The sequence below is a fragment of the Choristoneura fumiferana genome, chromosome 11, assembly GCF_025370935.1.
Source record: "Choristoneura fumiferana chromosome 11, NRCan_CFum_1, whole genome shotgun sequence".
Lineage (NCBI taxonomy): Eukaryota > Metazoa > Arthropoda > Insecta > Lepidoptera > Tortricidae > Choristoneura > Choristoneura fumiferana.
Window position 1 is genome coordinate 7,109,192 of NC_133482.1, and position 12,252 is coordinate 7,121,443.

At 45.7% G+C, this 12,252-nt stretch overlaps 1 long non-coding RNA gene and 1 pseudogene across 1 annotated transcript; both read left to right on the top strand.

The window, feature by feature from the left end:
* Nucleotides 1–552: 552 nt before the first annotated feature.
* Nucleotides 553–2,972, top strand: LOC141432635 (uncharacterized). Its single transcript, XR_012451846.1, has 3 exons — nt 553–642; nt 1,447–1,557; nt 2,945–2,972. It is a non-coding gene; the product is annotated as an uncharacterized lncRNA (long non-coding RNA).
* A 68-nt stretch (nt 2,973–3,040) lies between these two features.
* On the top strand, nt 3,041–11,936 carry LOC141432634 (pre-mRNA-processing factor 39-like; annotated as a pseudogene).
* Nucleotides 11,937–12,252: the final 316 nt, after the last annotated feature.

The following is a 12,252-nucleotide window of genomic DNA, read 5'->3' on the forward strand; positions in this document are numbered from 1 at the left end:
AAGTTGAAAAAGATGTCGCATACAAATTTTTATTATTTTCCAGTCTCTTTTAAATAATATATTTAATAAAGTTAAAACGGCCATGGAAATGTTAGCACAAGACGCATACGTACACAGCCAACTCAAATGGCCGGAATTAGTTATTTTGTTGGAGCTCTGGACTTTTCATTGAGTCTGAAACAGCTTGTGGTTTTTCGGTTGCAAAAATACACCTGCATTTTTTTTTTAAATGAAAAAGGCGGAAAGCAAACATTTATTGGAATAAAATTGAATGTCATACATAATATATTTTGTGAAAAAGTTTTATTCTAATTTAGTTTTTTTCTTGACCATTTTAAGAAAAGCTTTATATAGTCTCGGCTGGAATAGCCATTGCTGGCTTCGTATTAGTTAAACGGACAGGCAATCTTGCCGTTAATTCATACTCAGCCAGCAATTGCTTACTTCCAGGCCACGGATAATCTAGTATTAGTTATGTTGTTAAGTTTCAAGAGCACGTGATGTCGGAGCCGGTGTCGGGTGGTGGCGCGCTCGGAGCTGGGTGCGGCTGCGCGGGACGTGCGCGAGGACGTGCGCGAGGCGGGCGGCGCGCAGCCGCAGCTCGACCTGCCGCCCGGCGAGGACGAGCCGCTCGACCACATCGTGAGTCATACTCGTACCCTCCTACCACCAAACCCTTTATAAAGGACCGTATTGTATTTGACATCAAACTCTCTCACAAGACAAGTTTATTGTTCATAAAATTTAAAACCGGCCAAGTGCGAGTCGGACTCGCGCACGAAGGGTCCCGTACCATTATCTATACAACATAAGACATTAGCAAAAAAAAACACGTTTGTTGCATGGGAGCCCGCCCCTTAAATATTTATTTTATTCTGTTTTTAGTATTTGTTGTTATAAGCGGCGCAGTTTATACATAATCTGTGAAATTTCAACTGTCTAGCTATCACGGTTTGAAAATATAGCGTGACGGACGACGACGGAGGACAGCGTAGTTTAGTAATAGGGTTTCCGTTTTTACCCTTGGGTACGGAAACTAAAAATTGACTCGGCCGCAGGAGAATACTGTACCTTACCTGTACTATACTTGTACCACCTGGGCCCAGTTTCTAGAAGTATATTAATGGTCATCCATGATGTACTTCACTCCAAGAAGTGTAGAAATGTGATTCGTTCGTTAACTTTGTCCAAAATTTTACTTGAAAAAGATCTTCTTGAAACAATACACTGAAGTCTGGTGAAGAAGTAGATGTAAAACTAAGTCTGAATGAGAACCCCCCCCCCCCTTTCATCTAATATTAAGTAAACTATATTGTATGTTATTTTATGAGTAAATAAAGATTCTCAAAATCTAAATGGACTAGAAGGCTCATCCATTTAAATCAATACTCAGCCTTCAATTGCCTACATCCAGGCCTAGGCATTGAATGTACTATTTTTTTATAGGCTTCTGATGAAGAGGCGCAAGCGATTAAGGAGCGCATCATCGCTGCTCGGCGAAAAGTGCACAAGACTACCGGCGAACAGGTCGCTGCGCGATGGACCTTCGAAGAGGGTGTACGTATACTGTTGGTTAACAAGCTATCATCTGCATATAACAACTTTCCATGTATGCTTAATGGGTAGTTCTACTAGCGTCTCAACCGCTATCAGTATCTTGTCACAGATATTGAAGAAATGAGAAATACGAGCGGATTTTTTTATAAAACGAAATGGTCTGCTTAGATATATGCAACAGGAAACTGATAGCGGTTGAGATGTAGTAGAAGTACTATAATAAGTCAATTATTTCATGCATATGACTACTAATACTTTCTTTTTTTTTTCGAAAATTAGAGTTTAACGGTAAAATTGTGTGCTGCTTTTGAGCAATATTAAATACCATTTTCAATTTTATGTTAATGTCTACATTTAAACACACTATGGTATCAGTATCAAGTGGTAACTATTATGTTTTAGTACATTGTGTCTTAAGAGCGGTAAATAAGGAATTACGACGAGAGTCTATTAAAAGCCCGAAGTCGAAGACTGAGGGTTTAATGAGTCGATGTTCGTAATTCTAGTAACGCCGTGCGACATACAATGTTTTTCATCACATTTTGCGAGTAAAATTGTATAATTTATTGAATCAGGCGTTACTTTGCGGAGGTCCATATCAATGAACTTAAAAGCACCTTAAAGCGACCTTAAGGTCGCGTGAGCAAGGAAATTGTTTTAGTTCATTAAATTGTATATTTGTAAAAGAAAAACTATTTTTTTCAAAAATTGCCGATACCGTGACTGCGCTCTTGCCTACTAATCGGCCTAAAAATAGTAGGAAATAAAAAAACAAATTAGCGGTAACCTTGCCTTTTTCCGTGGACATTTTTTGAGAGTGCGAATGTAAACTTACAAAAATGGAATCAATCGAGTGCAAGTGACATTTCTTTCCTATTAATTGTTTAGCATGAGTTTTTTTTTTCGTCTGCTATTTCAGTAATAGTTGAAAGAAAAGCAGATTATGCACCTTGCATTAAGTAATTTGTATTGTATTGTAAAACTCTTTATTTGTATAAAAAACACATGAAAATAACAGAACACAGGATAATAAGATGTACAAAGGCGAACTAATCCCTTAAAGGGATCTCTTCCAGTTAACCTTTGAACGATTGACAGGATATCAGACACAAGAGTAGACCACTACAAGTACAATGAAAAGGTAAAAGAACCGAAATTTAAATTGACTCAAAAAATAAATTTATATTGCCCTCGTGCTTTTTAAAGCCCTCGCTAACGCTTGGGCTCCAAATCGGCAGCTCGGTGCAATAATATATAACTTTTCTGCTTGGTGCAACAATCTACTATTAACACTTTTACCTAGATTGAGATAAATTGGCCATTGAATTTCAAATTGAAAAAAAAAACCTATAATACACATTTGACCTTATTCCATTGTGGTATGTAGATAAAGCGGCCGTACTTTCACGTGAAACTCTGGAGGCGTGCCAGTTGAAGAACTGGAAGGCGTATCTCGAGTGGGAGAAGCAGCACGGCTCCCAAGCGCGCGCTCGTGTTGCACGAACGCTGCCTCATCGCCTGCGCGCTCTACGAGGAGTTCTGGATGAGGGTAACTACATCTGAACACACACCATGGATGGAGCAGTTCCTTCACCAGGAATTATTACTGGAATGGAAAGGAACTACTGCCAATAATCCCCCTTCCACAAATGTTAAAGTTAACTAGGATAGAATATTGTGGACAATATATGAGCATTGAGGAAGCTTTTTAGGGGGATTTTTAGACTGGCTTTACACGCGGCTTTGCACGCGTTAATTATTGGGTCTGTTGGGTGTTTAATATGTATTTGCTTTGCCTTACTTTGGTACTAGGTCAAGCTTTACATTACAACATATGGACATTCCACAGCTGATAAAGTTCCTAGAGGAGCGCACAGAGAATCATCCAGAGCTGGTGGGGTGAGCGAGAAGTTCTGGAGCGGGCCTGCACCGTACACCACCTCGATAAGCCGGAGCTGCACCTGCACTGGGCGCACTTTGAAGAGGCGCACGGGAACGCGGCCAAGGCGGCCGAGATACTGGACCGGATTGAGAAGACTTGCGCGTGCATGGTGCAGATACAGTACATGAATGGCTGTTAGCTTCGGTAGTTGACACTCGAAATCTAGGTACCACAATACCATTCCGAGATATCCCATCAACAATATATTCGTTACAGAAAATCACAGAACAATCGTGGTAAGTTTTATCCTTGAACCGTAGGATGAAAACATATCATAGGTATAGGTATAGGTAATTAGCGGGCTGTTTTCCGCAACTCGACGTCTAAGTGCGCTATTTTGCGTGATTAGGCTGTAGGCGCTATTCATGCCAGCCTAGCTCCTGGCGGAAGCCTAGCAGACCGTTCACGTGCCGGCGACTTCCTGCAGTGACCCGGTGATCCTAGGTGTAGTGCCCTGTAGTTCGCCACACCAGGGCATTCAGAAGGATGTGAGTGGCTGTCTTTCTGCTCATGCATGCTCTGCACAGGGCTGCAGGGGATGTCTGTAACACCTAGATTATGTAAGTGCTTGTTTAGCAAGGCGTATCCAGTAAGAGCTCCGCCAGCAGGAGTTGATCCCTCCTAACCGCGAAGCTTGCGGGACAATCCAGGGTTGATCGTCGCGAGGGCTTCTCTGGTTTGCCTGCTTGTATCTAGGTTTGTCCAATATTGTTGGTGCATTACTTTGGTGTTGTGTTCGCAGTTTGCCGCACAGCCATCCAAAGGTCAGAGGTAAGATGGGTTCGGGACCGAAGACCTTCATCTCCAGACCCCCTCTAGCCAATCGGTCGGCCCCGTCTTTACCTCGCGATCCACTGTGTCCTTTTATCCATTGTAGTGTTATGGTGTTTGTCTCACTTACCAACGTCAGAGCAGAACATATCATATGGATCACATTTCTTCTGTGTTTACGACGATAGCAGCTTATTCACATATCTTGTACTCTGTTGAACGAAATAAATTTATTTATTTAGGGTGTAATAAAAGAAATTTATTTATGTATGTGTTTTGGAACGATTAAACTTGTCTTTTATAATAATTGTTGGCTTGGTTTCAGACGTGTGAACTTGGAGCGCGCCGCGGTGACTACGATAAATGCGCACAACTCTACGAGTCGTATATATCCTCACCAAAACAGGTACAGTTTACTTGTGTATAAAATAGATGCAAGTAGGTACTTAATAAATTTAATAAGGGTCAATCACGGGTCAGTTTTTTTGTAAAAAAAAAATGTTCCCTCTACTAAAGGTGGTTTAGCTTGGAAACCTATAGCATAGGATGGTGACATCAGTTAAAGAGTTTTCATGGAAGGTTTACATGTATAATGTGTAACTAGCGACGCGCCCCGGCTTCATGCAGGTGTATTTTGTAGAAAGGGGGAAGGGGGGATGGGGAATGTGAAAATGTTATAGACCTTTATAGTTGCACCCGTACAAAGCCTGGCGGGTCACTAGTACGCGGCAGCGCGTATCCATAGTGTGCTACGCGAGCCAATGTTGATGGTTTGCCGTGCTAAGTCGAACGCAACTTTTAAAGCTAGGGAACGACATTCTACTGGCCCAGACAGTACCGACCCTGTTTTTCGTGTACATGTACATTGAACCTCTTGTAACTAAATATACACCCGTTTACCAGCGAAAATTAATAAATTTAGTAGAAAATGTCATTGGTACTGGCGCTTTGTCGTCGCAATTTTACTAACACCCAACATGGGAGGGGAAAACACGGGACTTCCAAATATCAGGTCGGTGTTGTTCGGCCGGGAAAGTCGTGTTGATTTGAGTGCACACACAAGTAAGGATCTGAATATATTGTTTCAGGCGATAGCGTGGCGATGTCGATCAAGTACGCGCGCTTCCTGCAGCACGTGCGCGGCGAGCCGGCGGGGGCGGCGCGGCGCTCGACGCGGCCGTGGCGCGCGACCGCTCAACGCGCGTCTGCACATGCAGCGGCTGGACCTGGCGCTGACACGCCGGGACGCCCTACCCGGAGCTGGAAGGTACGCCACTGTACTAACAGCACGCGCGCGGCGCTCGACGCGGCCGTGCGCGCGACCCGCTCAACGCGTCTGCACTGCAGCGGCTGGACCTGGGCGCTGCAACACGCCCGGGACGCCCTACCGGAGCTGGAAGGTACGCCACTGTACTAACAGCGCGCGCGGCGCTCGACGCGGCCGTGGCGCGCGACCCGCTCAACGCGCGTCTGCACATGCAGCGGCTGGACCTGGGCTGCACACGCCGGGACGCCCTACCGGAGCTGGAAGGTACGCCACGTACTAACAGCACGCGCGCGGCGCTCGACGCGGCGTGGCGCGCGACCCGCTCAAGCGCGGTCTGCACATGCAGCGGCTGGACCTGGCGCTGCACACGCCGGGACGCCCTACCGGAGCTGGAAGGTACGCCACTGTACTAACAGCACGCGCGCGGCGCTCGACGCGGCCGTGCGCGCGACCCGCTCAACGCGCGTCTGCACAATGCAGCGGGCTGGACCTGGCGCTGCAGCACGCCGGGACGCCCTACCCGGAGCTGGAAGGTACGCCACTGTACTAACAGCACGCGCGCGGCGCTCGACGCGGCCGTGGCGCGCGACCCGCTCACGCGCGTCTGCACATGCAGCGGCTGGACCTGGCGCTGCACACGCGGGACCCTACCCGGAGCTGGAAGGTACGCCACTGTACTAACAGCACGCGCGCGGCGCTCGACGCTGGCCGTGGCGCGCGACCCGCTCAACGCGCGTCTGCACATGCAGCGGCTGGACCTGGCGCTGCACACGCCCGGGACGCCCTACCCGGAGCTGGAAGGTACGCCACTGTACTAACAGCACGCGCGCGGCGCTCGACGCGGCGCGTGCGCGCGACCGCTCAACGCGCGTCTGCACATGCAGCGGCTGGACCTGGCGCTGCACACGCCGGGACGCCCTACCGGAGCTGGAAGGTACGCCACTGTACAACAGCACGCGCGCGGCGCTCGACGCGGCCGTGGCGCGCGACCGCTCAAACGCGCGTCTGCACATGCAGCGGCTGGACCTGGCGCTGCACACGCCCGGGACGCCCTACCCGGAGCTGGAAGGTACGCCACTGTACTAACAGCACGCGCGCGGCGCTCGACGCGGCCGTGGCGCGCGACCCGCTCAACGCGGTCTGCACATGCAGCGGCTGGACCTGGCGCTGCACACGCCCGGACGCCCTACCCGGAGCTGGAAGGCGCCACTGTACTAACACTTAGTGCCGTTAAACGACGCGTCATGAGTCGAGCCGAGCCGTATAGTCGCGCCACGCGCGTCTAAACGCTTAGCTCGGCACGCTCGTCAAAAATCACACGAGTCATCGTTGTCGGTTTTTCGACACAGATCAAAGGCGCGCGCGCCATTATCGGCTCGGCATGTGTTTATTCGCGCCATGTGTTTTATATATAATGGCACAAAGCGCGCCCCATATTTAGTTCAACAGCTTGCGTTCGGGTTTGTCGAGCCGTATCTTGATCGTGCTACCCCGCGTCGTTTAACGGCACCCGCTGCCTGTTGCCATAAATCATTAGTGTACAATCGAGGGCATGAATATCTATGCAACCAGATAAACATTGTACATAGCACAACGTCTTGGTGACGTAGATATATTTATGCCCCGACTGTACTAGACGCAGCGTAGGCTAGAAGAGCTGCTGGACCTCGCGCTACACTCGCCAAGCACGCCCTTCTCCGAACTTATAATACCTAATGCTACGTACGCACTATGTGGCTAATACGCAGTTTTAGTGCGCCGTCTTATTCTCAAGCGATACTTTGAAGAGGGACAGTGTGCTAAAACCGCACGGCTAACCGTATAGTGCTTACATTAGCTTAAAATCACTGGCTGTGCTGCCATGAATCATTGGTGTACTAGCAGCCGTTTACCTTTACTTGCCCGAATTTTTTGGCCGAATTTCACTTGCCATACCAACGTTTGCCATAAAATATATAGAGCCGTGCTGTTTTTCAGGATTTTTTTAATGTGATCATATAGAATGCAGTAGGTTAGGTTAGGTTAGTTTAATCAACTCTGAAGAAATTACTATTTCAGAAATAAATTGCTTTATGGGGAAATGAAAATTCTAGAAAACGATACATGGGCATATGAAATTCGGGCAAACGATAGAGAACACTAGCAGCAGCGTACGAGTATATGCGGCGGCGCGACCTCCCGCTGCACACGCCACGCGTCCTTGTTGCTGGAAGGTTGCTCTTAAACATTAACTTTTCTTGTACAGTCAGCAACAAAAATATGCATACGCGGTGCACCAAAAATATACGCGGCACAGCAGTGTGCCGCGACACCTGTTGAAAACGTCTGGACTACATTTTTCCCGCATATTGTCTCTATGTTGTTCTGAACGAGTCAACGTGCGTGAGATACTTATGTCTGGACAGAATTATATGAAATTATATGACTCACTTGAATAATTTAGTCGAGCGTTGCTATTTTCGTTCGTTGGCTACATTATTTATGAGGTTCTGACTTCGCATGATTAGTAGAAAGTACATATTATTGGTTATAATACTTTTAATAGTCTTAATAGAAAAATGTTGTGTCACATTACACTAACATACTTATCAGATGACCAATTATAGAAAGGGCTTAAATTTACCACAAATCGCATGTTTGGCAAATTTTAATCCTATAAACTTCTGGTTTAAAGAGTGACTCAGGTTACTGTAACTATAGCAATGATTGACAAGAAAAAGTCGATTGACCCTATTACAAGCTTTTAAAAAAAAGTTCAGTTTCACCTGTCCCATTGTCGGTCTGTAATCAAATCTTGCAAGTTAAATTCGACCAACTTCCAGTTGCGGATTGTCTTGAAATTTGGCATACTTATGTAAATTGCGTGACAATACATTATGGTAGTGACATCCTGGTAGTCCGGCCAGGATCGTCTCCGCAGGACGGAACTCTTCAACGGTTAATGGCATCGACTTGAAATTTGGTATGCCAATGTAGTAACAAAAAGTACCGTCAGCAAAAAAAGCTTGTATAAAAAATGCAATTTTTAGCAAACACTTATTTGATCGCAGAGCTGGTCCAGTCGTACGAGAAGCAGGAAGGCGCGGAGCTGGAGACGAGCGCGGCGCTGGCGTGGCGACGGCGCGAGCTGGCCGAGGAGCTCGGGGACGCGGCCGCCGCGCGCCTCGCCGTCGCGCACGCGCGCACGCTCGCCAAGCACCTGCGCAAGCGCGCGCGCAAGGAGAAGCACGACGCGCCGCCGCCGCCCACGTCAGTACAACCATGTGCGCACGCGCCGCCTGCACTACTACCAAATACTAAAATCGAAGTTTTTATCGTACATAGTGCAAAGATATCTACAAGGCCAAAGTTACAAAAATATGTATACACGACTTTATGCACTTAACATTAAGGTCGTGTATACATATTTTTGTAACTTTGGCCGTGTCGATATCTTTGCACTTGAATGTACCGTCCCTCTCACTCTTGTGTTAAATATAAGCGTTAGCGGGACGGCAAGATACGAAGTTCGAGTTTTGTACTTCGTAGTATAGGGCCCTGGGTCTGGGTGGACTGACTGACGCACTAGCCTATCGACTGTAGAGGGAAGAAGAACAATCTCTTATCCATCTGAAGCCGCACCTCAGCCTATATAACGTCCCACTGCTGGGCACAGGCCTCCTTTTAGAATGCCCAGCACGCGGCGTCTTAAGGAAACCTGTACCAACCAGCGAAGTAATTCAATGGTGTGTGTGAATTTCCCAATCACAGGATATTACACACAACAACAACTAATTTCACATTCATATTGTATAAGTTGTTGGTTTTCGTTTAATAAATAATTTTATTTTTTTCTTAAATTGTCAATAGAAATTTAATCTAATAGTTTCGAGAATAAAATCAAACTGGCGTAAACAAAGAGAAATGTTACTTTGTTATAATGTCATAGGTCCGTAATTCCCTTGAACTTATCGTGTACATTCTATTGCACATTTGGGCGGCACGAGGTGGTGGGAGAAAAGTAGCAAGCTTTAAGCGGTAAATAACAGTTCCAAATCTCTCCAGAGTTGCACTAGCAAGAGTAAATATATCTTATAATAACTCCTGTGAGAAAACGTGGACGGTGATTGAATTTATTTGACCTTGAAAAGCATTACTGTTTTTCGTTTAAACTTTACTGTTTTTCGTTTAAAATTTACCCACTTGCTACTTTAGCACGACCTATTTAAACACATGTGGAATACTCTTGCATCCACACAGATTGTTCTCCTTCTCTACACTCCATATGCTAGCCATTTAGGCAGTCCACAGAGACCGCTGAGTGTTCTAGACCATGCAACCTATTTTATCTATATATTAATAAGTAAGTCACTAAGTCACGCATGTAGGGGGAAGGTCTGCCTGTTTATGACGTAGGAAGAACACGATCAAATCAGCTTTTAAGCGTAGCTCGTTGCCATGGCAGTGTCTCCTGGGTCACTCATTAATTGAAAATGATTTTATAAATCCATTAAAAGTTAGGAGTTGTGACAATTAGTATCACGGTTGTCTTCTAGTCACGGGGCAGAATAACAGCACTTAACTTCAACAGCCGACTGTACTACAAATTCAAATTTTATCATTTTTTAGGGTTCCGGAGCCAAAATGGCAAAAACTGAACCCTAACAGTTTCGCCATGTCTGTCTGTCTGTCTGTCTGTCCGTCCGTCCGTCCGTTAATCCGTCAATGCTAGAAAGCAGTAATTTTACCATTAGGGGCTTGCTAAGACGATTTTTCGATTCAGTGATATGTTTGCGAAATATTCAACAAGTGCATTCAAAAAGTCAAATTTTCATGAAAATCGAGCGTCCCCCAAACTTTGAAAACTATAACGGCTAAGTTTGCTTGAGAATTGTTAGTAGTTTAAGAGTAAATAGCAGCCTAAGGTATAAAATGTACCTAAACTTGGAAGATTCCGTATGAAATCCTTAGAAAAATATTACTTAATTTTTCGTAATGGCTACGGAACCCTATTTTGGGCGTGTCCGACACGCTCTTGGCCGGTTTTTAAGTTCATTAATTAGACAGGCCTTTGCATCCATAGACTAGGTTTCGGTACAAGGGGGAGTGTAACATCACATAGCTTCGTTAAATATAAATATGTCACTATAACTACTTTTTTACAAAAAAGTTGATAGAAATGCAGACTAAAATCAGACCATTTTATTCATATCTTTGTATTAATCCTTATCTAAATAAATCATTTAATATTCAAGACTGTTTCAATACGTATAGATTAATTTTTGAATTATTGAAATCGGACATTCCATTCAAAAGATATTACAAATTTAAAAATATCAATCTAACCAAAAAATGCATTTACGTCGACGCGCCCCGGCTTCGCGCGAGTCGGGTGTTGTTTTTGGGAAATGGAGCTGAAAAATGTGTATGAAGTGCCCTTGATTAGAGACGTTTTTAGGGTTCCGTACCCAAAGGCTAAAAACGGGACCCTGTTACTAAGACTCCACTGTCCGCCTGTCTGTCACCAGGCTGGATCTCATGAACTGTGATTATCGTATCGCTACAACAATAGATATTAAAAACAGAATAAAATAAATATTTAAGTGGGGCTCCCTACAATAAACGTGTTTTTGGCAGTTTTTGCTCGATATTAATAACTGCAACAGGTAGACGCTTGAAATATTCACAGAATGTTGAATGACGAGTTGTATATTCACTTTAAAAATAAATCATCCCAGCCTATATACGTCCCACTGCTAGGCACAGGCCTCCTCTGAGAACAAGAGGGCTTGGGCCATAGTTCCCACGCGGGTAAAAATAAATAATTAAATTAAAATAAACCTCTCATACAACAAACGTGATTTTTGCCGTTTTTTGCTAATGTCTAATGTTGTATAGATAACGTTACGGAACCCTTCGCCTGTTGCCAGTCGCCACTTAGCCAGTTTTTTGAAAATTTTGCCCGTGCAAACTACGGGCTGCTGGCACGGTGCCCTTTTTACCCGACTGTCCAAAGGAGGGTTATTTTGAATATACTACACGTGCGGAGCCGGGGCGGGGCGCTAGTACATGAATAAAAATGAAGTTCATAATGCTATTTTTTTGCACAGTGCAAGCACCGAAATCAAAAAGAAAGAGAGTTCGGCGGCGAACACGACGACAACGACCGGGGCAGCAGCACGTACTACCAAGCCCCAGCCGCCACAACCCAGTCCTACGAGCAGACTTACGCCCAGCCCTACCAGCCGCCGTGGGGCTACCAGCAGCCCCCTGGCCCCTACCACCACCCGCAGCATCCCTGGCCACAGTACCCCAACTACTACTAACAGACAGCGTAGACGAGCAAGACCCGCAACCGCAACGAACGTGCGTTACTAACAAGGCAAACCTATACCTACAAGCAGTAGCGGTTTTGCAGTGGCGCCAACTTTTGGCGCTACTCACGAAGATTCGTCTGCAGCACCTATTTTTTCCTCTAACGCCCTTGAAGTTCGCCCAACCGTGCGCTTTCCTAACACTGGTAGTGCGTTCAAAGCCAAGCGATCAAAAATCAAATTGACTCGCGTCCATGTGCAGCTGGATAAATTATGTGGCAGTCGCATCCATCCATAGCTATTGAATCCGGACGCCATGTGATCCGTATACCATTTGACAATCACTCACAGGATGCCCATGAAACTTCAGCCTTTGACAGGCTGTCCGTCTTATCAAGTATTTTGATAATAACTTGAACTGG